The sequence below is a fragment of the Phalangium opilio genome, unplaced genomic scaffold, assembly GCF_054372755.1.
Source record: "Phalangium opilio isolate 3A_F unplaced genomic scaffold, DU_Popi_V2 ptg000390l_1, whole genome shotgun sequence".
In the NCBI taxonomy this organism is placed as follows: Eukaryota; Metazoa; Arthropoda; class Arachnida; order Opiliones; family Phalangiidae; genus Phalangium; species Phalangium opilio.
This window is the reverse complement of record NW_028324234.1, coordinates 6,947,017-6,971,197: the sequence shown is the minus strand read 5'-3', so window position 1 is coordinate 6,971,197 and position 24,181 is coordinate 6,947,017. Positions and strand designations below refer to the sequence as shown.

The window sequence follows — 24,181 nt, the reverse complement described above, 5'->3', positions numbered from 1 at the left end:
AATTAACCTTCATCTTTTTCAAACAATAACAAAAAAGAAAATATATTTGCTTTTTTCATATCTATTAAAATTTAAAAGAGGAAAAAAAAGTGAAAAAGCCAACGGCACGCAGTGTTCCTAAGTGGTCTCCCTCCCAAGTAATGACTGCGCTCGACGCTGCTTAACTTCGGTTATCGGACGAGAACCGGTGTATTCAGCGTGATATGGCCGTTGCCGAGAGTGCTAGATAATAATTCGAATTTAAATTAAGTGAGACAAATTTACCTTGATCTTTTTCAAACAATAACAAAAAGGAAAATATGTTTGCTTTTTTCATATCTATTGGAATTTAAAAGAGGAAAAAAAAGTGAAAAAGTTAACGGCACGCAGTGTTCCTAAGTGGTCGCCCTCCCAAGTACTGACTGCGCTCGACGCTGCTTAACTTCGGTTATCGGACGAGAACCGGTGTATGCAGCGTGATATGGCCGTTGCCGAGAGAGCTAGTTAATAATTTGAATTTAATTAACCTTCATCTTTATAAAACAATAACAAAAAGAAGATATGTTTGCTTTTTTCATATCTGGTGGAATTTAAAAGAGGAAACAAAAGTGAAAAAGCAAACGGCACGCAGTATTCCCAAATACTGTATGCGCTCGACGCTGCTTTACTTCGGTGATCGGACGTGAACCGGTGTTTTCAGCGTGATATGGCCGTTGCCGAGAGTGCTAGTTAATAATTCGAATTTAAATTAAGTGAGACAAATTAACCTTCATCATTTTAAAACAATAACAAAAAGAAAACGTGTTTGCTTTTTTCATATCTATTTAAATTTAAAAGAGGAAAAAAAGTGAAAAAGCCAACGGCACGCAGTGTTCCTAAGTGGTCTCCCTCCCAAGTAATGACTGCGCTCGACGCTGCTTAACTTCGGTTATCGGACGAGAATCGGTGTATTCAGCGTGATATGGCCGTTGCCGAGAGTGCTAGTTAATAATTGAATTTAATTAACTTTCATCTTTATAAAACAATAACAAAAAGAAGATATGTTTGCTTTTTTCATATCTGGTGGAATTTGAAAGAGGAAACAAAAGTGAAAAAGCAAACGGCAGGCAGTATTCCCAAGTACTGACTGCGCTCGACGCTGCTAACGTCGGCGATCGGACGAGAACCGGTGTTCTCAGCGTGATATGGCCGTTGCCGAGAGTGCTAGATAATAATTCGAATTTAAATTAAGTGAGACAAATTAACCTTCATCTTTTTCAAACAATAACAAAAAGAAAATATGTTTGCTTTTTTCATATCTATTGGAATTTAAAAGAGAAAAAAAAAGTGAAAAAGCTAACGGCACGCAGTGTTCCTAAGTGGTCGCCCTCCCAAGTACTGACTGCGCTCGACGCTGCTTAACTTCGGTTATCGGACGAGAACCGGTGTATTCAGCGTGATATGGCCGTTGCCGAGAGTGCTAGTTAATAATTCGAATTTAAATTAAGTGAGACAAATTAACCTTCATCATTTTAAAACAATAACAAAAAGAAAACATGTTTGCTTTTTTCATATCTATTAAAATTTAAAAGAGGAAATAAAAGTGAAAAAGCCAACGGCACGCAGTGTTCCTAAGTGGTCTCCCTCCCAAGTAGTGACTGCGCTCGACGCTGCTTAACTTCGGTTATCTGACGAGAACCGGTGTATTCAGCGTGATATGGCCGTTGCCGAGAGTGCTAGTTAATAATTTGAATTTAATTAACTTTCATCACTATAAAACAATAACAAAAAAGAAGATATGTTTGCTTTTTTCATATCTGGTGGAATTTGAAAGAGGAAACAAAAGTGAAAAGCCAACGGCACGCAGTATTCCCAAGTACTGTATGCGCTCGACGCTGCTTAACTTCGGTGATCGGACGTGAACAGGTGTTTTCAGCGTGATATGGCCGTTGCCGAGAGTGCTAGTTAATAATTCGAACTTAAATTAAGTGAGACAAATTAACCTTCATCATTTTAAAACAATAACAAAAAGAAAACCTGTTTGCTTTTTACATATCTATTAAAATTTAAAAGAGGAAAAAAAAGTGAAAAAGCCATCGGCACGCAGTGTTCCTAAGTGGTCTCCCTCCCAAGTAATGACCGCGCTCGACGCTGCTTAACTTCGGTTATCGGACGAGAATCGGTGTATTCAGCGTGATATGGCCGTTGCCGAGAGAGCTAGTTAATAATTTGAATTTAATTAACTTTCATCTTTATAAAACAATAACAAAAAGAAGATATGTTTGCTTTTTTCATATCTGGTGGAATTTGAAAGAGGAAACAAAAGTGAAAAAGCAAACGGCACGCAGTATTCCCAAGTACTGACTGCGCTCGACGCTGCTAACGTCGGCGATCGGACGAGAACCGGTGTTCTCAGCGTGATATGGCCGTTGCCGAGAGTGCTATTTAATAATTCGGATTTAAATTAAGTGAGACAAATTAACCTTCATCATTTTAAAACAATAACAAAAAGAAAACCTGTTTGCTTTTTACATATCTATTAAAATTTAATAGAGGAAAAAAAAGTGAAAAAGCCAACGGCACGCAGTGTTCCTAAGTGGTCTCCCTCCCAAGTAATGACTGCGCTCGACGCTGCTTAACTTCGGTTATCGGACGAGAACCGGTGTATTCAGCGTGATATGGCCGTTGCCGAGAGTGCTAGATAATAATTCGAATTTAAATTAAGTGAGACAAATTAACCTTCATCTTTTTCAAACAATAACAAAAAATAAAATATATTTGCTTTTTTCATATCTATTAAAATTTAAAAGAGGAAAAAAAAGTGAAAAAGCCAACGGCACGCAGTGTTCCTAAGTGGTCTCCCTCCCAAGTAATGACTGCGCTCGACGCTGCTTGACTTCGGTTATCGGACGAGAACCGGTGTATTCAGCGTGATATGGCCGTTGCCGAGAGTGCAAGATAATAATTCGAATTTAAATTAAGTGAGACAAACTAACCTTCATCATTTTAAAACAATAACAAAAAGAAACATGTTTGCTTTTTTCATATCTATTAAAATTTAAAAGAGGAAATAAAAGTGAAAAAGCCAACGGCACGCAGTGTTCCTAAGTGGTCTCCCTCCCAAGTAGTGACTGCGCTCGACGCTGCTTAACTTCGGTTATCTGACGAGAACCGGTGTATTCAGCGTGATATGGCCGTTGCCGAGAGTGCTGAATAATAATTTGAATTTAATTAACTTTCATCTTTATAAAACAATAACTAAAAGAAGATTTGTTTGCTTTTTTCATATCTGGTGGAATTTGAAAGAGGAAACAAAAGTGAAAAAAGCAAACGGCACGCAGTATTCCCAAGTACTGACTGCGCTCGACGCTGCTAACGTCGGCGATCGGACGAGATCCGGTGTTCTCAGCGTGATATGGCCGTTGCCGAGAGTGCTAGATAATAATTCGAATTTAAATTAAGTGAGACAAATTAACCTTCATCTTTTTCAAACAATAACAAAAAGAAATATGTTTGCTTTTTTCATATATATTGGAATTAAAAAGGGGAAAAAAAAGTGAAAAAGCTAACGGCAAGCAGTGTTCCTAAGTGGTCGCCCTCCCAAGTACTGACTGCGCTCGACGCTGCTTAACTTCGGTTATCGGACGAGAACCGGTGTATTCAGCGTGATATGGCCGTTACCGAGAGTGCTAGTTAATAATTCGAATTTAAATTAAGTGAGACAAATTAACCTTCATCATTTTAAAACAATAACAAAAAGAAAACATGTTTGCTTTTTTCATATCTATTAAAATTTAAAAGAGGAAAAATAAGTGAAAAAGCCAACAGCACGCAGTGTTCCTAAGTGGTCTCCCTCCCAAGTAGTGACTGCGCTCGACGCTGCTTAACTTCGGTTATCGAACGAGAAACGGTGTATTCAGCGTGATATGGCCGTTGCCGAGAGTGCTAGTTAATAATTTGAATTTAATTAACTTTCATCACTATAAAACAATAACAAAAAAGAAGATATGTTTGCTTTTTTCATATCTGGTGGAATTTGAAAGAGGAAACAAAAGTGAAAAGCCAACGGCACGCAGTATTCCCAAGTACTGTATGCGCTCGACGCTGCTTAACTTCGGTGATCGGACGTGAACAGGTGTTTTCAGCGTGATATGGCCGTTGCCGAGAGTGCTAGTTAATAATTCGAACTTAAATTAAGTGAGACAAATTAACCTTCATCATTTTAAAACAATAACAAAAAGAAAACCTGTTTGCTTTTTACATATCTATTAAAATTTAAAAGAGGAAAAAAAAGTGAAAAAGCCATCGGCACGCAGTGTTCCTAAGTGGTCTCCCTCCCAAGTAATGACCGCGCTCGACGCTGCTTAACTTCGGTTATCGGACGAGAATCGGTGTATTCAGCGTGATATGGCCGTTGCCGAGAGAGCTAGTTAATAATTTGAATTTAATTAACTTTCATCTTTATAAAACAATAACAAAAAGAAGATATGTTTGCTTTTTTCATATCTGGTGGAATTTGAAAGAGGAAACAAAAGTGAAAAAGCAAACGGCACGCAGTATTCCCAAGTACTGACTGCGCTCGACGCTGCTAACGTCGGCGATCGGACGAGAACCGGTGTTCTCAGCGTGATATGGCCGTTGCCGAGAGTGCTATTTAATAATTCGGATTTAAATTAAGTGAGACAAATTAACCTTCATCATTTTAAAACAATAACAAAAAGAAAACCTGTTTGCTTTTTACATATCTATTAAAATTTAATAGAGGAAAAAAAAGTGAAAAAGCCAACGGCACGCAGTGTTCCTAAGTGGTCTCCCTCCCAAGTAATGACTGCGCTCGACGCTGCTTAACTTCGGTTATCGGACGAGAACCGGTGTATTCAGCGTGATATGGCCGTTGCCGAGAGTGCTAGATAATAATTCGAATTTAAATTAAGTGAGACAAATTAACCTTCATCTTTTTCAAACAATAACAAAAAATAAAATATATTTGCTTTTTTCATATCTATTAAAATTTAAAAGAGGAAAAAAAAGTGAAAAAGCCAACGGCACGCAGTGTTCCTAAGTGGTCTCCCTCCCAAGTAATGACTGCGCTCGACGCTGCTTGACTTCGGTTATCGGACGAGAACCGGTGTATTCAGCGTGATATGGCCGTTGCCGAGAGTGCAAGATAATAATTCGAATTTAAATTAAGTGAGACAAACTAACCTTCATCATTTTAAAACAATAACAAAAAGAAACATGTTTGCTTTTTTCATATCTATTAAAATTTAAAAGAGGAAATAAAAGTGAAAAAGCCAACGGCACGCAGTGTTCCTAAGTGGTCTCCCTCCCAAGTAGTGACTGCGCTCGACGCTGCTTAACTTCGGTTATCTGACGAGAACCGGTGTATTCAGCGTGATATGGCCGTTGCCGAGAGTGCTGAATAATAATTTGAATTTAATTAACTTTCATCTTTATAAAACAATAACTAAAAGAAGATTTGTTTGCTTTTTTCATATCTGGTGGAATTTGAAAGAGGAAACAAAAGTGAAAAAAGCAAACGGCACGCAGTATTCCCAAGTACTGACTGCGCTCGACGCTGCTAACGTCGGCGATCGGACGAGATCCGGTGTTCTCAGCGTGATATGGCCGTTGCCGAGAGTGCTAGATAATAATTCGAATTTAAATTAAGTGAGACAAATTAACCTTCATCTTTTTCAAACAATAACAAAAAGAAATATGTTTGCTTTTTTCATATATATTGGAATTAAAAAGGGGAAAAAAAAGTGAAAAAGCTAACGGCAAGCAGTGTTCCTAAGTGGTCGCCCTCCCAAGTACTGACTGCGCTCGACGCTGCTTAACTTCGGTTATCGGACGAGAACCGGTGTATTCAGCGTGATATGGCCGTTACCGAGAGTGCTAGTTAATAATTCGAATTTAAATTAAGTGAGACAAATTAACCTTCATCATTTTAAAACAATAACAAAAAGAAAACATGTTTGCTTTTTTCATATCTATTAAAATTTAAAAGAGGAAAAATAAGTGAAAAAGCCAACAGCACGCAGTGTTCCTAAGTGGTCTCCCTCCCAAGTAGTGACTGCGCTCGACGCTGCTTAACTTCGGTTATCGAACGAGAAACGGTGTATTCAGCGTGATATGGCCGTTGCCGAGAGTGCTAGTTAATAATTTGAATTTAATTAACTTTCATCACTATAAAACAATAACAAAAAAGAAGATATGTTTGCTTTTTTCATATCTGGTGGAATTTGAAAGAGGAAACAAAAGTGAAAAGCCAACGGCACGCAGTATTCCCAAGTACTGTATGCGCTCGACGCTGCTTAACTTCGGTGATCGGACGTGAACAGGTGTTTTCAGCGTGATATGGCCGTTGCCGAGAGTGCTAGTTAATAATTCGAACTTAAATTAAGTGAGACAAATTAACCTTCATCATTTTAAAACAATAACAAAAAGAAAACCTGTTTGCTTTTTACATATCTATTAAAATTTAAAAGAGGAAAAAAAAGTGAAAAAGCCATCGGCACGCAGTGTTCCTAAGTGGTCTCCCTCCCAAGTAATGACCGCGCTCGACGCTGCTTAACTTCGGTTATCGGACGAGAATCGGTGTATTCAGCGTGATATGGCCGTTGCCGAGAGTGCTAGTTAATAATTTGAATTTAATTAACTTTCATCTTTATAAAACAATAACAAAAAGAAGATATGTTTGCTTTTTTCATATCTGGTGGAATTTGAAAGAGGAAACAAAAGTGAAAAAGCAAACGGCACGCAGTATTCCCAAGTACTGACTGCGCTCGACGCTGCTAACGTCGGCGATCGGACGAGAACCGGTGTTCTCAGCGTGATATGGCCGTTGCCGAGAGTGCTATTTAATAATTCGGATTTAAATTAAGTGAGACAAATTAACCTTCATCATTTTAAAACAATAACAAAAAGAAAACCTGTTTGCTTTTTACATATCTATTAAAATTTAAAAGAGGAAAAAAAAGTGAAAAAGCCAACGGCACGCAGTGTTCCTAAGTGGTCTCCCTCCCAAGTAATGACTGCGCTCGACGCTGCTTAACTTCGGTTATCGGACGAGAACCGGTGTATTCAGCGTGATATGGCCGTTGCCGAGAGTGCTAGATAATAATTCGAATTTAAATTAAGTGAGACAAATTAACCTTTCTTCTTTTTCAAACAATAACAAAAAAGAAAATATATTTGCTTTTTTCATATCTATTAAAATTTAAAAGAGGAAAAAAAAGTGAAAAAGCCAACGGCACGGAGTGTTCCTAAGTGGTCTCCCTCCCAAGTAATGACTGCGCTCGACGCTGCTTAACTTCGGTTATCGGACGAGAACCGGTGTATTCAGCGTGATATGGCCGTTGCCGAGAGTGCAAGATAATAATTCGAATTTAAATTAAGTGAGACAAACTAACCTTCATCATTTTAAAACAATAACAAAAAGAAAACATGTTTGCTTTTTTCATATCTATTAAAATTTAAAAGAGGAAATAAAAGTGAAAAAGCCAACGGCACGCAGTGTTCCTAAGTGGTCTCCCTCCCAAGTAGTGACTGCGCTCGACGCTGCTTAACTTCGGTTATCGGACGAGAATCGGTGTATTCAGCGTGATATGGCCGTTGCCGAGAGTGCTAGTTAATAATTGAATTTAATTAACTTTCATCTTTATAAAACAATAACTAAAAGAAGATTTGTTTGCTTTTTTCATATCTGGTGGAATTTGAAAGAGGAAACAAAAGTGAAAAAAGCAAACGGCACAAAGTATTCCCAAGTACTGACTGCGCTCGACGCTGCTTAACTTCGGTGATCGGACGTGAACAGGTGTTTTCAGCGTGATATGGCCGTTGCCGAGAGTGCTAGTTAATAATTCGAACTTAAATTAAGTGAGACAAATTAACCTTCATCATTTTAAAACAATAACAAAAAGAAAACCTGTTTGCTTTTTACATATCTATTAAAATTTAAAAGAGGAAAAAAAAGTGAAAAAGCCATTGGCACGCAGTGTTCCTAAGTGGTCTCCCTCCCAAGTAATGACCGCGCTCGACGCTGCTTAACTTCGGTTATCGGACGAGAATCGGTGTATTCAGCGTGATATGGCCGTTGCCGAGAGTGCTAGTTAATAATTTGAATTTAATTAACTTTCATCTTTATAAAACAATAACAAAAAGAAGATATGTTTGCTTTTTTCATATCTGGTGGAATTTGAAAGAGGAAACAAAAGTGAAAAAGCAAACGGCACGCAGTATTCCCAAGTAATGACCGCGCTCGACGCAGCTTAACTTCGGTTATCGGACGAGAACCGGTGTATTCAGCGTGATATGGCCGTTGCCGAGAGTGCTAGATAATAATTCGAATTTAAATTAAGTGGGACAAATTAACCTTCATCTTATTCAAACAATAACAAAAAAGAAAATATATTTGCTTTTTTCATATCTATTAAAATTTAAAAGAGGAAAAAAAGTGAAAAAGCCAACGGCACGCAGTGTTCCTAAGTGGTCTCCCTCCCAAGTAATGACTGCGCTCGACGCTGCTTAACTTCGGTTATCGGACGAGAACCGGTGTATTCAGCGTGATATGGCCGTTGCCGAGAGTGCAAGATAATAATTCGAATTTAAATTAAGTGAGACAAATTAACCTTCATCTTTTTAAAACAATAACAAAAAAGAAAATATGTTTGCTTTTTTCATATCTATTGGAATTTAAAAGAGGAAAAAAAAGTGAAAAAGTTAACGGCACGCAGTGTTCCTAAGTGGTCGCCCTCCCAAGTACTGACTGCGCTCGACGCTGCTTAACTTCGGTTATCGGACGAGAACCGGTGTATTCAGCGTGATATGGCCGTTGCCGAGAGAGCTAGTTAATAATTTGAATTTAATTAACCTTCATCTTTATAAAACAATAACAACAAAAAGAAGATATGTTTGCTTTTTTTTTCATATCTGGTGGTGTGTCTGTCTGTCCGTTGTTACACCCACGTGACCGCGTTCGCAGTTTGCGTATCGGAGCAAACGTGTTCGCCATTTCCGAACTGCTTTCACAGTCACGGAAATGGCTCCTCTACTTGAGTTCTCACACCACCAATCTTCTGGTCTTTGTCCATACCACACGGACACTAGTCTGTTCTTACTGGCTGCTAATCACCACCATCTTCTGGTCTTCGTCCATTCCACGTGGACACCAGTCTGTACATACTGGCTTCTAATCACCACCATCTTCTGTTCTTTGTCAATCCCACATTGACACCCGTCTGCACTTACACTGCCTTCTAACACAACCATCCACTGGTCTTCCGTCTATTCCACATAGACACCAATCTGTATCATTGGCTTCTACTCCATTATCATCGTTTGGTTTTAGGATATACGCGGCGATCAGCTAGGGTTACGAGAAACGTCTAGCCTCCCTAAGGTAGGATCGCTACCAAAGGTTTTCGCATTTGCGGTTTTTCCTTACTATTATAATGGAAACGAATCGTATATATACCCCAAAATTTGAAGAAAGCGGGAAGAGGGGTACCCTTCACTTTAAACGTCAATATTAGCAAAGTTTGAGAAGATAATAAGTATAACTTTATTTTAAACGATTTAACTATTATTAATGTTAATTATTGAAGATTAAAATAATTAAAAATAATTATATTTATTTAAATATTAAAGATAAACCTCTCGTGCAAAGAGAGAGATTATCATTGCCTCCTATATCTACCAAGGCCCGTGCATGCGATATATTTCCTTCATTGCCTCCTATATCTATCAAGGCCCGTGCATTGTGATATATTTCATTCATTGCATAAACATAAGCGAGATTGTTTTGGGAAAAAAATACTGCTTCCACTAATGCGTTTATACTCCTTGTTACTGTTGTATAGAGTAATCATGATAAAAGCTTAAAAAATTACGAGAGGACAGACCTTTTTTATCCTCATTCAAAAATATTTTTTGGTGCTAAGACTGCTTTAAAAAATCCAAACGGTTAGGCATTGGTAAAAAAGACAAATGATATTTTTCAAATCTTATGAGATAACGCCCACCTAGTTGAAAATTGCCGTTTTTTATCCGCGGGAGCCATTCCTTATGAGAATTTCGATGCTAGTAGGTTGTCAATTAAACTACCGGTATATTATTGTTGTTGGAAATTGGATATTAAGTCAAATTAAGTGGTTGTAAAGAGCCAGCAGGTTTTTGCCACTTCTTTTTGTGAGTATTTGATTTTTATATGTAAAATGGAGGAAGATAATGTTGAGAGTAAGGATGAAATGCGGAAGCGCAAAGCGCGGGAAAGGATGAGGGCAAAAGGTCGACGTTTTCATTGGATACTTAAGGTTATATAATCTTCTCGACACGGAGAGGTAATATTTTGGTTTTCCCGACTTGTTGGATCTCAAATGTAACGTAAATAGCCAAAGTTTTTCCGCAATAACTGACGACCATTTTTTTTTGGGCGTCCGTGGCGCAATGGTTAGCGCGTTCGGCTGTTAACCGAAAGGTTGGTGGTTCGAGCCCATGCGGGAGCGGTGTTGTGAGGTCTCAGATGTGAAGTAAAAAGCCAAAGTTTTTCCACAATACCTGACAACCGTTTAATTTCTGAGCTTCCGTGGCTCAATGGTTAGCGCGTTCAGCTGTTAACCAATAGGTTGGTGGTTCGAGCCCACCCGGGAGCGGTGTTGTGTGATCTCAAGTGTAACGTAGAAAGCCAAAGTTTTTCCACAATACCTGACGACCATTTAATTTTTGGGCTTCCGTGGCGCAATGGTTAGCGCGTTCGGCTGTTAACCAATAGGTTGGTGGTTCGAGCCCATCCGGGAGCGGTGTTGTGAGGTCTCAGATGTGACGTAAAAAGTCAAGGTTTTTACACAATACCTGACGAGCATTTAATTTTTGGGCTACCGTGGCACAATGGTTACCGCGTTCAGCTGTTAATCGAAAGGTTGGTGGTTCGAGCCCACCCGGGAGAGGTGTTGTGGGGTCTCAAATGTAACGTAGAAAGCCAAAGTTTTTCCACAATACCTGACAACAATTTAATTTCTGAGCTTCCGTGGCTCAATGGTTAGCGCGTTCGGCTGTTAACCAATAGGTTGGTGGTTCGAGCCCATCCGGGAGCGGTGTTGTGAGGTCTCAGATGTGACGTAAAAAGTCAAGGTTTTTACACAATACCTGACGAGCATTTAACTTTTGGGCTTCCGTGGCGCAATGGTTAGCGCGTTCGGCTGTTAACCAATAGGTTGGTGGTTCGAGCCCATCCGGGAGCGGTGTTGTGAGGTCTCAGATGTGACGTAAAAAGTCCAGTTTTCTGCACAATACCTGACGAGCATTAAGCTTTTGGGCTTCCGTGGCGCAATGGTTAGCGCGTTCGGCTGTTAACCAATAGGTTGGTGGTTGGATCCACCCGGGAGCGGTGTTGTGTGATCTCAAATGTAACGTAGAAAGCCAAAGTTTTTCCACAATACCTGACAACCATTTAATTTCTGAGCTTCCGTGGCTCAATGGTTAGCGCGTTCGGCTGTTAACCAATAGGTTGGTGGTTCGAGCCCACCCGGGAGCGGTGTTGTGGGATCTCAAATGTAACGTAGAAAGCCAAAGTTTTTGCACAATAAATGACGACCATTTAATTTTTGGGCTTCCGTGGCGCAATGGTTAGCGCGTTCGGCTGTTAACCAATAGGTTGGTGGTTCGACCCCATCCGGGAGCGGTGTTTTGAGGTCTCAGATTTGACGTAAAAAGTCAAGGTTTTTACACAATACCTGACGAGCATTTAACTTTTGGGCTTCCGTGGCGCAATGGTTAGCGCGTTCGGCTGTTAACCAATAGGTTGGTGGTTCGAGCCCATCCGGGAGCGGTGTTGTGAGGTCTCAGATGTGACGTAAAAAGTCAAGGTTTTTACACAATACCTGACGAGCATTTAACTTCTGGGCTTCCGTGGCGCTATGTTTAGCGCGTTCGGCTGTTAACCAATAGGTTGGTGGTTCGAGCCCATCCGGGAGCGGTGTTGTGAGGTCTCAGATGTGACGTAAAAAGTCAAGGTTTTTACACAATACCTGACGAGCATTTAATTTTTGGGCTCCCGTGGCGCAATGGTTAGCGCGTTCAGCTGTTAATCGAAAGGTTGGTGGTTCGAGCCCACCCGGGAAAGGTGTTGTGGGGTCTCAAATGTAACGTAGAAAGCCAAAGTTTTTCCACAATACCTGACGACCATTTAATTTCTGAGCTTCCGTGGCTCAATGGTTAGCGCGTTCGGCTGTTAACCAATAGGTTGGTGGTTCGAGCCCACCCGGGAGCGGTGTTGTGGGATCTCAAATGTAACGTAGAAAGCCAAAGTTTTTGCACAATAAATGACGACCATTTAATTTTTGGGCTTCCGTGGCGCAATGGTTAGCGCGTTCGGCTGTTAACCAATAGGTTGGTGGTTCGACCCCATCCGGGAGCGGTGTTTTGAGGTCTCAGATTTGACGTAAAAAGTCAAGGTTTTTACACAATACCTGACGAGCATTTAACTTTTGGGCTTCCGTGGCGCAATGGTTAGCGCGTTCGGCTGTTAACCAATAGGTTGGTGGTTCGAGCCCATCCGGGAGCGGTGTTGTGAGGTCTCAGATGTGACGTAAAAAGTCAAGGTTTTTACACAATACCTGACGAGCATTTAACTTCTGGGCTTCCGTGGCGCTATGTTTAGCGCGTTCGGCTGTTAACCAATAGGTTGGTGGTTCGAGCCCATCCGGGAGCGGTGTTGTGAGGTCTCAGATGTGACGTAAAAAGTCAAGGTTTTTACACAATACCTGACGAGCATTTAATTTTTGGGCTCCCGTGGCGCAATGGTTAGCGCGTTCAGCTGTTAATCGAAAGGTTGGTGGTTCGAGCCCACCCGGGAAAGGTGTTGTGGGGTCTCAAATGTAACGTAGAAAGCCAAAGTTTTTCCACAATACCTGACGACCATTTAATTTTTGGGCTTCCGTGGCGCAATGGTTAGCACGTTCGGCTGTTAACCAATAGGTTGGTGGTTCGAGCCCATCCGGAAGCGGTGTTGTGAGGCCTCAGATGTGAAGTAAAAAGTCAAAGTTTTACCTCAATACCTGACGAAAATTAAATTTTTGGGCTTCAGTGGCGCAATGGTTAGCGCGTTCGGCTATTAACCAATAGGTTGGTGGTTCGAGCCCATTCGGGAGAAGTGTTGTGACGTCTCAGATGTAACGTAAAATGTCGGAGTTTTTCCACAATACCTGACGAACATTTAATTTTTGGGCTTCAGTGGCGCAATGGTCAGCGCGTTCAGCTGTTAACCGAAAGGTTGGTGGTTCGAGCCCATTCGGGAGAAGTGTTGTGACGTCTCAGATGTAACGTAAAATGTCGGATTTTTTCCACAATACCTGACGAACATTTAATTTTTGGGCTTCGGTGGCGCAATGGTCAGCGCGTTCAGCTGTTAACCGAAAGGTTGGTGGTTCGAGCCCAAACGAGAGAGGTTTTGTGGGGTCTCAGATGTAGCGTGAAAATTCGTAACTTTTCAACAATACCTGACAACCATTTAATTTTTGGGTGTCCGTGGCGCAATGGCTAGCGCGTTCGGCTGTTAACCGAAAGGTTGGTGGTTCGAGCCCATCCGGGAGCGGTGTTGTGACGTCTCAGATGTTACGTAAAATGTCAGAGTTTTTCCACAATACCTGACGAACATTTAATTTTTGGGCTTCCGTGGCGCAGTAATTAGCGCGTCCAGCTCTTAATCGAAAGGTTGGTGGTTCGAGCCCACCCGGAAGAGGTGTTGTGGGGTCTCAGATGTAGCGTTAAAAGTCAAAACTTTTCCACAATACGTGACAACCATTTAATTTCTGATCTTCCGTGGCTCAATGGTTAGCGCGTTCGGCTGTTAACCAATAGGTTGGTGGTTCGAGCCCACCCGGGAGCGGTGTTTTTGGATCTCAAATGTAACGTAAATAGCCAAAGTTTTTCCACAATACCTGACGACCATTTAATTTCTGGGCGTCCGTGGCGCAATGGTTAGCGCGTTCGGCTGTTAACCGAAAGGTTGGTGGTTCGAGCCCATCCGGGAGCGGTGTTGTGAGGCCTCAGATGTGAAGTAAAAAGTCAAAGTTTTACCTCAATACCTGAAGAAAATTTAATTTTTGGGCTTCAGTGGCGCAATGGTTAGCGCGTTCGGCTATTAACCAATAGGTTGGTGGTTCGAGCCCATTCGGGAGAAGTGTTGTGACGTCTCAGATGTAACGTAAAATGTCGGAGTTTTTCCACAATACCTGACGAACATTTAATTTTTGGGCTTCAGTGGCGCAATGGTCAGCGCGTTCAGCTGTTAACCGAAAGGTTGGTGGTTCGAGCCCAAACGAGAGAGGTTTTGTGGGGTCTCAGATGTAGCGTGAAAATTCAAACTTTTTCCATAATACGTGATAACCATTTATTTTCTGATCTGTCGTGGCTCAATGGTTAGCGCGTTCGGCTGTTAACCCATAGCTTGGTGGTTCGAGCCCACCCGGGAGCGGTGTTTTTGGATCTCAAATGTAACGTAAATAGCCAAAGTTTTTCCGCAATACCTGACGACCATTTTTTTTTGGGCGTCCGTGGCGCAATGGTTAGCGCGTTCGGCTGTTAACCGAAAGGTTGGTGGTTCGAGCCCATCCGGGAGCGGTGTTTTGAGGCCTCAGATGTGAAGTAAAAAGTCAAAGTTTTACCTCAATACCTGACGAAAATTTAATTTTTGGGCTTCAGTGGCGCAATGGTTAGCGCGTTCGGCTATTAACCAAGAGGTTGGTGGTTCGAGCCCATTCGGGAGAAGTGTTGTGACGTCTCAGATGTAACGTAAAATGTCGGAGTTTTTCCACAATACCTGACGAACATTTAATTTTTGGGCTTCAGTGGCGCAATGGTCAGCGCGTTCAGCTGTTAACCGAAAGGTTGGTGGTTCGAGCCCAAACGAGAGAGGTTTTGTGGGGTCTCAGATGTAGCGTGAAAATTCGTAACTTTTCAACAATACCTGACAACCATTTAATTTTTGGGTGTCCGTGGCGCAATGGCTAGCGCGTTCGGCTGTTAACCGAAAGGTTGGTGGTTCGAGCCCATCCGGGAGCGGTGTTGTGACGTCTCAGATGTTACGTAAAATGTCAGAGTTTTTCCACAATACCTGACGAACATTTAATTTTTGGGCTTCCGTGGCGCAGTAATTAGCGCGTCCAGCTCTTAATCGAAAGGTTGGTGGTTCGAGCCCACCCGGAAGAGGTGTTGTGGGGTCTCAGATGTAGCGTTAAAAGTCAAGACTTTTCCACAATACGTGACAACCATTTAATTTCTGATCTTCCGTGGCTCAATGGTTAGCGCGTTCGGCTGTTAACCAATAGGTTGGTGGTTCGAGCCCACCCGGGAGCGGTGTTTTTGGATCTCAAATGTAACGTAAATAGCCAAAGTTTTTCCACAATACCTGACGACCATTTAATTTTTGGGCCTCAGTGGCGAATGGTTAGCGCGTTCGGCTGTTAACCGAAAGGTTTGTGGTTCGAGCCCATCCGGGAGCGGTGTTGTGAGGTCTCAGATGGTAAGTAAAAAGTCAGAGTTTTTCCAAAACACCTGACGAACATTTAACTTTTGGGCTTCCGTGGCGCAATGGTTAGCGCGTTCAGCTGTTAATCGAAAGGTTGGTGGTTCGAGCCCGCCCGGAAGAGGTATTGTGTGGTCTCAGATGTAGCGTAAAAAGTCAAAACTTTTCCACAATACGTGACAACCATTTAATTTCTGAGCTTCCGTGGCTCAATGGTTAGCGCGTTCGGCTGTTAATCGAAAGGTTGGTGGTTCGAGCCCATCCGGGAGCGGTATTGTGAGGTCTCAGATGTAGCATGAAAAGTCAAACTTTTTCCATAATACGTGATAACCATTTATTTTCTGAGCTTCCGTGGCTCAATGGTTAGCACGTTCGGCTGTTAACCAATAGGTTGGTGGTTCGAGCCCACCCGGGAGCGGTGTTTTGGGATCTCAAATGTAACGTAAATAGCCAAGGTTTTTCCACAATACCTGACGACCATTTAATTTTTGGGCCTCAGTGGCGCAATGGTTAGCGCGTTCAGCTGTTAACCGAAAGGTTGGTGGTTCGAGCCCAAACGAGAGAGGATTTGTGGGGGTCTCAGAAGTAGCGTGAAAAGTAACTTTTCAACAATACCTGACAACCATTTAATTATTGGGCGTCCGTGGCGCAATGCTTAGCGCGTTCGGCTGTTAACCAATTGGTTGGTGGTTCGAGCCCATCCGGGAGCGGTGTTGTGAGGTCTTAGATGTGACGTAAAAAGTCAAGGTTTTTACACAATATCTGACGAGCATCTAATTTTTGGGCTTCCATGGCGCAATGGTTAGCGCGTTCAGCTGTTAATCGAAAGGTTGGTGGTTCGAGCCCACCCGGGAGAGGTGTTGTGGGGTCTCAAATGTAACGTAGAAAGCCAAAGTTTTTCCACAATACCTGACAACCGTTTAATTTCTGAGCTTCCGTGGCTCAGTGGTTAGCGCGTTCAGCTGTTAACCAATAGGTTGGTGGTTCGAGCCCACCCGGGAGCGGTGTTGTGTGATCTCAAATGTAACGTAGAAAGCCAAAGTTTTTCCACAATACCTGACGACCATTTAATTTTTGGGCTTCCGTGGCGCAATGGTTAGCGCGTTCGGCTGTTAACCGAAAGGTTGGTGGTTCGAGCCCATCCGGGAGCGGTGTTGTGAGGCCTCAGATGTGAAGTAAAAAGTCAAAGTGTTACCTCAATACCTGACAACCATTTAATTTCTGAGCTTCCGTGGCTCAATGGTTAGCGCGTTCGGCTGTTAACCAGTAGGTTGGTGGTTCTAGCCCATCCGGGAGCGGTGTTGTGATGTCTCAGATGTAACGTAAAATGTCAGAGTTTTTCCACAATACCTGACGAACATTTAATTTTTGGGCTTCCGTGGCGCAATGGTTAGCGCGTTCAGCTGTTAATCGAAAGGTTGGTGGTTCGAGCCCACCCGGGAGAGGTGTTGTGAGGTCTCAGATGTAGCGTGAAAAGTCAAACTTTTTCCATAATACGTGATAACCATTTATTTTCTGATCTTTCGTGGCTCAATGGTTAGCGCGTTCGGCTGTTAACCAATAGCTTGGTGGTTCGAGCCCACCCGGGAGCGGTGTTTTTGGATCTCAAATGTAACGTAAATAGCCAAAGTTTTTTAGCAATACCTGACGACCATTTTTTTTTGGGCGTCCGTGGCTCAATGGTTAGCGCGTTCGGCTGTTAACCGAAAGGTTGGTGGTTCGAGCTCATCCGGGAGCGGTGTTGTGAGGCCTCAGATGTGAAGTAAAAAGTCAAAGTTTTACCTCAATACCTGACGAAAATTTAATTTTTCTGCTTCAGTGGCGCAATGGTCAGCGCGTTCAGCTGTTAACCGAAAGGTTGGTGGTTCGAGCCCAAACGAGAGAGGTTTTGTGGGGTCTCAGATGTAGAGTGAAAAGTCGTAACTTTTCAACAATACCTGACAACCATTTAATTTTTGGGCGTCCGTGGCGCAATGGCTAGCGCGTTCGGCTGTTAACCGAAAGGTTGGTGGTTCGAGCCCATCCGGGAGCGGTGTTGTGACGTCTCAGATGTTACGTAAAATGTCAGAGTTTTTCCACAATACCTGATAACCATTTAATTTCGGAGCTTCCGTGGCGCAGTAATTAGCGCGTCCAGCTCTTAATCGAAAGGTTGGTGGTTCGAGCCCACCCGGAAGAGGTGTTGTGGGGTCTCAGATGTAGCGTTAAAAGTCAAAACTTTTCCACAATACGTGACAACCATTTAATTTCTGATCTTCCGTGGCTCAATGGTTAGCGCGTTCGGCTGTTAACCAATAGGTTGGTGGTTCGAGCCCACCCGGGAGCGGTGTTTTTGGATCTCAAATGTAACGTAAATAGCCAAAGTTTTTCCACAATACCTGACGACCATTTAATTTTTGGGCCTCAGTGGCGAATGGTTAGCGCGTTCGGCTGTTAACCGAAAGGTTGCTGGTTCGAGCCCATCCGGGAGCGGTGTTGTGAGGTCTCAGATGTGAAGTAAAAAGTCAAGGTTTTACCTTAATACCTGACGAAAATTTAATATTTGGGCTACAGTGGCGCAATGGTCAGCGCGTTCAGCTGTTAACCGAAAGGTTGGTGGTTCGAGCCCTCCCGGGAGCGGTGTTGTGACGTCTCAGATGTAACGTAAAATGTCAGAATTTTTCCAAAACACCTGACGAACATTTAACTTTTGGGCTTCCGTGGCGCAATGGTTAGCGCGTTCAGCTGTTAATCGAAAGGTTGGTGGTTCGAGCCCGCCCGGAAGAGGTATTGTGTGGTCTCAGATGTAGCGTAAAAAGTCAAAACTTTTCCACAATACGTGACAACCATTTAATTTCTCAGCTTCCGTGGCTCAATGGTTAGCGCGTTCGGCTGTTCATCGAAAGGTTGGTGGTTCGAGCCCATCCAGGAGCGGTGTTGTGCGGTCTCAGATGTAGCGTGAAAAGTCAAACTTTTTCCATAATACGTGATAACCATTTATTTTCTGAGCTTCCGTGGCTCAATGGTTAGCGCGTTCGGCTGTTAACCAATAGGTTGGTGGTTCGAGCCCACCCGGGAGCGGTGTTTTGGGATCTCAAATGTAACGTAAATAGCCAAAGTTTTTCCACAATACCTGACGACCATTTAATTTTTGGGCCTCAGTGGCGCAATGGTTAGCGCGTTCAGCTGTTAACCGAAAGGTTGGTGGTTCGAGCCCACCCGGGAGAGGTGTTGTGGGGTCTCAAATGTAACGTAGAAAGCCAAAGTCTTTCCACAATACCTGACAACCGTTTAATTTCTGAGCTTCCGTGGCTCAATGGTTAGCGCGTTCAGCTGTTAAGCAATAGGTTGGTGGTTCGAGCCCAAACGAGAGAGGATTTGTGGGGTCTCAGAAGTAGCGTGAAAAGTCGTAACTTTTCAACAATACCTGACAACCATTTAATTATTGGGCGTCCGTGGCGCAATGGTTAGCGCGTTCGGCTGTTAACCAATAGGTTGGTGGTTCGAGCCCATCCGGGAGCGGTGTTGTGAGGTCTTAGATGTGACGTAAAAAGTCAAGGTTTTTACACAATATCTGACGAGCATCTAATTTTTGGGCTTCCGTGGCTCAATGGTTAGCGCGTTCAGCTGTTAACCAATAGGTTGGTGGTTCGAGCCCACCCGGGAGCGGTGTTGTGTGATCTCAAATGTAACGTAGAAAACCAAAGTTTTTCCACAATACCTGACGACCATTTAATTTTTGGGCTTCCGTGGCGCAATGGTTAGCGCGTTCGGCTGTTAACCGAAAGGTTGGTGGTTCGAGCCCATCCGGGAGCGGTGTTGTGAGGCCTCAGATGTGAAGTAAAAAGTCAAAGTTTTACCTCAATACCTGACGAAAATTTAATTTTTGGGCTTCAGTGGCGCAATGGTTAGCGCGTTCGGCTATTAACCAATAGGTTGGTGGTTCGAGCCCATCCGGGAGAAGTGTTGTGACGTCTCAGATGTAACGTAAAATGTCAGAGTTTTTCCACAATACCTGACGAACATTTAATTTTTGGGATTCAGTGGCGCAATGGTCAGCGCGTTCAGCTGTTAACCGAAAGGTTGGTGGTTCGAGCCCAAACGAGAGAGGTTTTGTGGAGTCTCAGATGTAGCGTGAAAAGTCGTAACTTTTCAACAATACCTGACAACCATTTAATTTCTGAGCTTCCGTGGCTCAATGTCTAGCGCGTTCGGCTGTTAACCAATAGGTTGGTGGTTCTAGCCCATCCGGGAGCGGTGTTGTGATGTCTCAGATGTAACGTAAAATGTCAGAGTTTTTCCACAATACCTGACGAACATTTAATTTTTGGGCTTCCTTGGCGCAATGGTTAGCGCGTTCAGCTGTTAATCGAAAGGTTGGTGGTTCGAGCCCACCCGGAAGAGGTGATGTGGGGTCTCAGATGTAGCGTAAAAAGTCAAAACTTTTCCACAATACGTGACAACCATTTAATTTCTGAGCTTCAGTGGCGCAATGGTCAGCGCGTTCAGCTGTTAACCGAAAGGTTGGTGGTTCGAGCCCTCCCGGGAGCGGTGTTGTGACGTCTCAGATGTAACGTAAAATGTCAGAGTTTTTCCACAATACCTGACGAGCATTTAATTTTTGGGCTTCCTTGGCGCAATGGTTAGCGCGTTCAGCTGTTAACCGAAAGGTTGGTGGTTCGTGCCCACCCGGGAGAGGTGTTGTGGGGTCCCAGATGTAGCGTAAAAATTCAAAACTTTTCTACAATACTTGATAACCATTTAATTTCTGAGCTTCCATGGCTCAATGGTTAGCGCGTTCGGCTGTTAACTAAAAGGTTGGTGGTTCGAGCCCACCCAAGAGGGGTGTTGTGGGGTCTCAGATGTAGCGTAAAAAGTCAAAACATTTCCACAATACGTGACAACCATTTAATTTCTGAGCTTCCGTGGCTCAATTGTTAGCGCGTTCGGCTGTTAACCATTAGGTTGGTGGTTCGAGCCCACCCGGGAGCGGTGTTGTGGGATCTCAAATGTAGCGTAAAAAGTCAAAACTTTTCCACAATACGTGACAACCATTTAATTTCTGAGCTTCCGTGGCTCAATGGTTAGCGCGTTCGGCTGTTAACCAATAGGTTGGTGGTTCGAGCCCACCCGGGAGCGGTGTTGTGGGATCTCAAATGTAACGTAAAAAGCCAAAGTTTTTCCACAATACCTGACGACCATTTAATTTTTGGGCTTCCGTGGCGCAATGGTTAGCGCGTTCAGCTGTTAACCGAAAGGTTGGTGGTTCGTGCCCACCCGGGAGAGGTGTTGTGGGGTCTCAGATGTAGCGTAAAAAGCCAAAGTTTTTCCACAATACCTGACGACCATTTCATTTCTGAGCTTCCTTGGCTCCATGGTTAGCGCGTTCGGATGTTAACCAAAAGGTTGGTGGTTCGAGCCCACCCGGGAGCGGTGTTGTGAAGTCTCAAATGTAACGTAAAAAGCCAAAGTTTTTCCACAATACCTGACGACCATTTAATTTTTGGGCTTCCGTGGCGCAATGGTTAGCGCGTTCAGCTGTTAACTAAAAGGTTGGTGGTTCGTGCCCACCCGGGAGAGGTGTTGTGGGGTCTCAGATGTAGCGTAAAAATTCAAAACTTTTCTACAATACTTGATAACCATTTAATTTCTGAGCTTCCATGGCTCAATGGTTAGCGCGTTCGGCTGTTAACCAAAAGGTTGGTGGTTCGAGCCCACCCGGGAGGGGTGTTGTGGGGTCTCAGATGAAGCGTAAAAAGTCAAAATTTTCCACAATACGTGACAACTTAACTATGCCAAATAAACTTTGAAACTTTGAAACTTTGATTTCTGAGCTTCCGTGGCTCAATGGTTAAAGCGTTCGGCTGTTAACCAATAGGTTGGTGGTTCGAGCCCACCCGGGAGCGGTGTTGTGAAGTCTCAAATTTAACGTAAAAAGCCAAAGTTTTTCAACAATACCTGACGACCATTTAATTTTTGGGCTTCCGTGGCGCAATGGTTAGCGCGTTCAGCTGTTAATCGAAAGGTTGGTGGTTCGTGCCCACCCGGGAGAGGTGTTGTGGGGTCTCAGATGTAGCGTAAAAATTCAAAACTTTTCTACAATACTTGATAACAATTTAATTTCTGAGGTTCCATGGCTCAATGGTTAGCGCGTTCGGCTGTTAACTAAAAGGTTGGTGGTTCGAGCCCACCCGGGAGGGGTGTTGTGGGGTCTCAGATGTAGCGTAAAAAGTCAAAACTTTTCCACAATACGTGACAACCATTTAATTTCTGAGCTTCCGTGGCTCAATGGTTAGCGCGTTCGGCTGTTAACCAATAGGTTGGTGGTTCGAGCCCACCCGGGAGCGGTGTTGTGGGATCTCAACTGTAACGTAAAAAGCCAAAGTTTTTCCACAATACCGGACGACCATTTCATTTCTGAGCTTCCTTGGCTCCATGGTTAGCGCTTTCGGATGTTAACCAAAAGGTTGGTGGTTCGAGCCCACCCGGGAGCGGTGTTGTGAAGTCTCAAATGTAACGTAAAAAGCCAAAGTTTTTCCACAATACCTGACGACCATTTAATTTTTGGGCTTCCGTGGCGCAATGGTTAGCGCGTTCAGCTGATAACCGAAAGGTTGGTGGTTCGTGCCCACCCGGGAGAGGTGTTGTGGGGTCTCAGATGTAGCGTAAAAATTCAAAACTTTTCTACAATACTTGATAACCATTTAATTTCTGAGCTGCCATGGCTCAATGGTTAGCGCGTTCGGCTGTTAACCAAAAGGTTGGTGGTTCGAGCCCACCCGGGAGGGGTGTTGTGGGGTCTCAGATGTAGCGTAAAAAGTCAAAATTTTCCACAATACGTGTCAACTAAACAATGCCAAATAAACTTTGAAACTTTGATTTCTGAGCTTCCGTGGCTCAATGGTTAGCGCGTTCGGCTGTTAACCAATAGGTTAGTGGTTCGAGCCCACCCGGGAGCGGTGTTGTGAAGTCTCTAATGTAACGTAAAAAGTCAAAGTTTTTCCACAATACCTGACGACCATTTAATTTCTGAGCTTCCATGGCTCAATGGTTAGCGCGTTCGGCTGTTAACCAAAAGGTTGGTGGTTCGAGCCCACCCGGGAGGGGTGTTGTGGGATCTCAACTGTAACGTAAAAAGCCAAAGTTTTTCCACAATACCGGACGACCATTTCATTTCTGAGCTTCATTGGCTCCATGGTTAGCGCGTTCGGATGTTAACCAAAAGGTTGGTGGTTCGAGCCCACCCGGGAGCGGTGTTGTGAAGTCTCAAATGTAACGTAAAAAGCCAAAGTTTTTCCACAATACCTGACGACCATTTAATTTTTGGGCTTCCGTGGCGCAATGGTTAGCGCGTTCAGCTGTTAACCGAAAGGTTGGTGGTTCGTGCCCACCCGGGAGAGGTGTTGTGGGGTCTCAGATGTAGCGTAAAAATTCAAAACTTTTCTACAATACTTGATAACCATTTAATTTCTGAGCTTCCATGGCTCAATGGTTAGCGCGTTCGGCTGTTAACCAAAAGGTTGGTGGTTCGAGCCCACCCGGGAGGGGTGTTGTGGGGTCTCAGATGTAGCGTAAAAAGTCAAAATTTTCCACAATACGTGTCAACTAAACTATGCCAAATAAACTTTGAAACTTTGATTTCTGAGCTTCCGTGGCTCAATGGTTAGCGCGTTCGGCTGTTAACCAATAGGTTAGTGGTTCGAGCCCACCCGGGAGCGGTGTTGTGAAGTCTCTAATGTAACGTAAAAAGTCAAAGTTTTTCCACAATACCTGACGACCATTTAATTTCTGAGCTTCCATGGCTCAATGGTTAGCGCGTTCGGCTGTTAACCAAAAGGTTGGTGGTTCGAGCCCACCCGGGAGGGGTGTTGTGGGGTCTCAGATGTAGCGTAAAAAGTCAAAACTTTTCCACAATACGTGACAACCATTTAATTTCTGAGCTTCCGTGGCTCAATGGCTAGCGCGTTCGGCTGTTAACCAATAGATTGGTGGTTCGAGCCCACACGGGAGCGGTGTTGTGAAGTCTCAAATGTAACGTAAAATGTCAGAGTTTTTCCACAATACCTGACGAACATTTAATTTTTGGGCTTCCTTGGCGCAATGGTTAGCGCGTTCAGCTGTTAATCGAAAGGTTGGTGGTTCGAGCCCACCCGGAAGAGGTGATGTGGGGTCTCAGATGTAGCGTAAAAAGTCAAAACTTTTCCACAATACGTGACAACCATTTAATTTCTGAGCTTCAGTGGCGCAATGGTCAGCGCGTTCAGCTGTTAACCGAAAGGTTGGTGGTTCGAGCCCTCCCGCGAGCGGTGTTGTGACGTCTCAGATGTAACGTACAATGTCAGAGTTTTTCCACAATACCTGACGAGCATTTAATTTTTGGGCTTCCTTGGCGCAATGGTTAGCGCGTTCAGCTGTTAACCGAAAGGTTGGTGGTTCGTGCCCACCCGGGAGAGGTGTTGTGGGGTCCCAGATGTAGCGTAAAAATTCAAAACTTTTCTACAATACTTGATAACCATTTAATTTCTGAGCTTCCATGGCACAATGGTTAGCGCGTTCGGCTGTTAACTAAAAGGTTGGTGGTTCGAGCCCACCCAAGAGGGGTGTTGTGGGGTCTCAGATGTAGCGTAAAAAGTCAAAACTTTTCCACAATACGTGACAACCATTTAATTTCTGAGCTTCCGTGGCTCAATTGTTAGCGCGTTCGGCTGTTAACCATTA

General features: G+C 43.4%; 1 non-coding gene and 27 pseudogenes across 1 annotated transcript; 1 reads left to right on the top strand and 27 right to left on the bottom strand.

Moving 5' to 3' along the window:
* Positions 1-96: 96 nt before the first annotated feature.
* Positions 97-215, bottom strand: LOC149596736 (5S ribosomal RNA; annotated as a pseudogene).
* Positions 216-353: 138 nt separating this feature from the next.
* Positions 354-472, bottom strand: LOC149596735 (5S ribosomal RNA; annotated as a pseudogene).
* A 361-nt stretch (positions 473-833) lies between these two features.
* Positions 834-952, bottom strand: LOC149596734 (5S ribosomal RNA; annotated as a pseudogene).
* A 360-nt stretch (positions 953-1,312) lies between these two features.
* LOC149596733 (5S ribosomal RNA) lies at positions 1,313-1,431 on the bottom strand (annotated as a pseudogene).
* Positions 1,432-1,568: 137 nt separating this feature from the next.
* Positions 1,569-1,687, bottom strand: LOC149596732 (5S ribosomal RNA; annotated as a pseudogene).
* Positions 1,688-1,809: 122 nt separating this feature from the next.
* Positions 1,810-1,912, bottom strand: LOC149596731 (5S ribosomal RNA; annotated as a pseudogene).
* A 137-nt stretch (positions 1,913-2,049) lies between these two features.
* LOC149596730 (5S ribosomal RNA) lies at positions 2,050-2,168 on the bottom strand (annotated as a pseudogene).
* Positions 2,169-2,529: 361 nt separating this feature from the next.
* On the bottom strand, positions 2,530-2,648 carry LOC149596729 (5S ribosomal RNA; annotated as a pseudogene).
* Positions 2,649-2,786: 138 nt separating this feature from the next.
* On the bottom strand, positions 2,787-2,905 carry LOC149596728 (5S ribosomal RNA; annotated as a pseudogene).
* A 136-nt stretch (positions 2,906-3,041) lies between these two features.
* Positions 3,042-3,160, bottom strand: LOC149596727 (5S ribosomal RNA; annotated as a pseudogene).
* Positions 3,161-3,521: 361 nt separating this feature from the next.
* LOC149596726 (5S ribosomal RNA) lies at positions 3,522-3,640 on the bottom strand (annotated as a pseudogene).
* A 137-nt stretch (positions 3,641-3,777) lies between these two features.
* Positions 3,778-3,896, bottom strand: LOC149596725 (5S ribosomal RNA; annotated as a pseudogene).
* Positions 3,897-4,018: 122 nt separating this feature from the next.
* Positions 4,019-4,121, bottom strand: LOC149596724 (5S ribosomal RNA; annotated as a pseudogene).
* Positions 4,122-4,258: 137 nt separating this feature from the next.
* On the bottom strand, positions 4,259-4,377 carry LOC149596723 (5S ribosomal RNA; annotated as a pseudogene).
* A 361-nt stretch (positions 4,378-4,738) lies between these two features.
* On the bottom strand, positions 4,739-4,857 carry LOC149596722 (5S ribosomal RNA; annotated as a pseudogene).
* Positions 4,858-4,995: 138 nt separating this feature from the next.
* Positions 4,996-5,114, bottom strand: LOC149596721 (5S ribosomal RNA; annotated as a pseudogene).
* Positions 5,115-5,250: 136 nt separating this feature from the next.
* On the bottom strand, positions 5,251-5,369 carry LOC149596720 (5S ribosomal RNA; annotated as a pseudogene).
* A 361-nt stretch (positions 5,370-5,730) lies between these two features.
* Positions 5,731-5,849, bottom strand: LOC149596719 (5S ribosomal RNA; annotated as a pseudogene).
* A 137-nt stretch (positions 5,850-5,986) lies between these two features.
* On the bottom strand, positions 5,987-6,105 carry LOC149596718 (5S ribosomal RNA; annotated as a pseudogene).
* A 122-nt stretch (positions 6,106-6,227) lies between these two features.
* Positions 6,228-6,330, bottom strand: LOC149596717 (5S ribosomal RNA; annotated as a pseudogene).
* A 137-nt stretch (positions 6,331-6,467) lies between these two features.
* Positions 6,468-6,586, bottom strand: LOC149596716 (5S ribosomal RNA; annotated as a pseudogene).
* Positions 6,587-6,947: 361 nt separating this feature from the next.
* On the bottom strand, positions 6,948-7,066 carry LOC149596715 (5S ribosomal RNA; annotated as a pseudogene).
* A 139-nt stretch (positions 7,067-7,205) lies between these two features.
* LOC149596714 (5S ribosomal RNA) lies at positions 7,206-7,324 on the bottom strand (annotated as a pseudogene).
* Positions 7,325-7,461: 137 nt separating this feature from the next.
* On the bottom strand, positions 7,462-7,580 carry LOC149596713 (5S ribosomal RNA; annotated as a pseudogene).
* Positions 7,581-7,942: 362 nt separating this feature from the next.
* On the bottom strand, positions 7,943-8,061 carry LOC149596712 (5S ribosomal RNA; annotated as a pseudogene).
* Positions 8,062-8,423: 362 nt separating this feature from the next.
* LOC149596711 (5S ribosomal RNA) lies at positions 8,424-8,542 on the bottom strand (annotated as a pseudogene).
* Positions 8,543-8,680: 138 nt separating this feature from the next.
* Positions 8,681-8,799, bottom strand: LOC149596710 (5S ribosomal RNA; annotated as a pseudogene).
* Positions 8,800-22,031: 13,232 nt separating this feature from the next.
* Positions 22,032-22,104, top strand: TRNAI-GAU (transfer RNA isoleucine (anticodon GAU)). Its single transcript has one exon. It is a non-coding gene; the product is annotated as a tRNA-Ile (tRNA).
* The last annotated feature ends 2,077 nt before the right edge of the window (positions 22,105-24,181 follow it).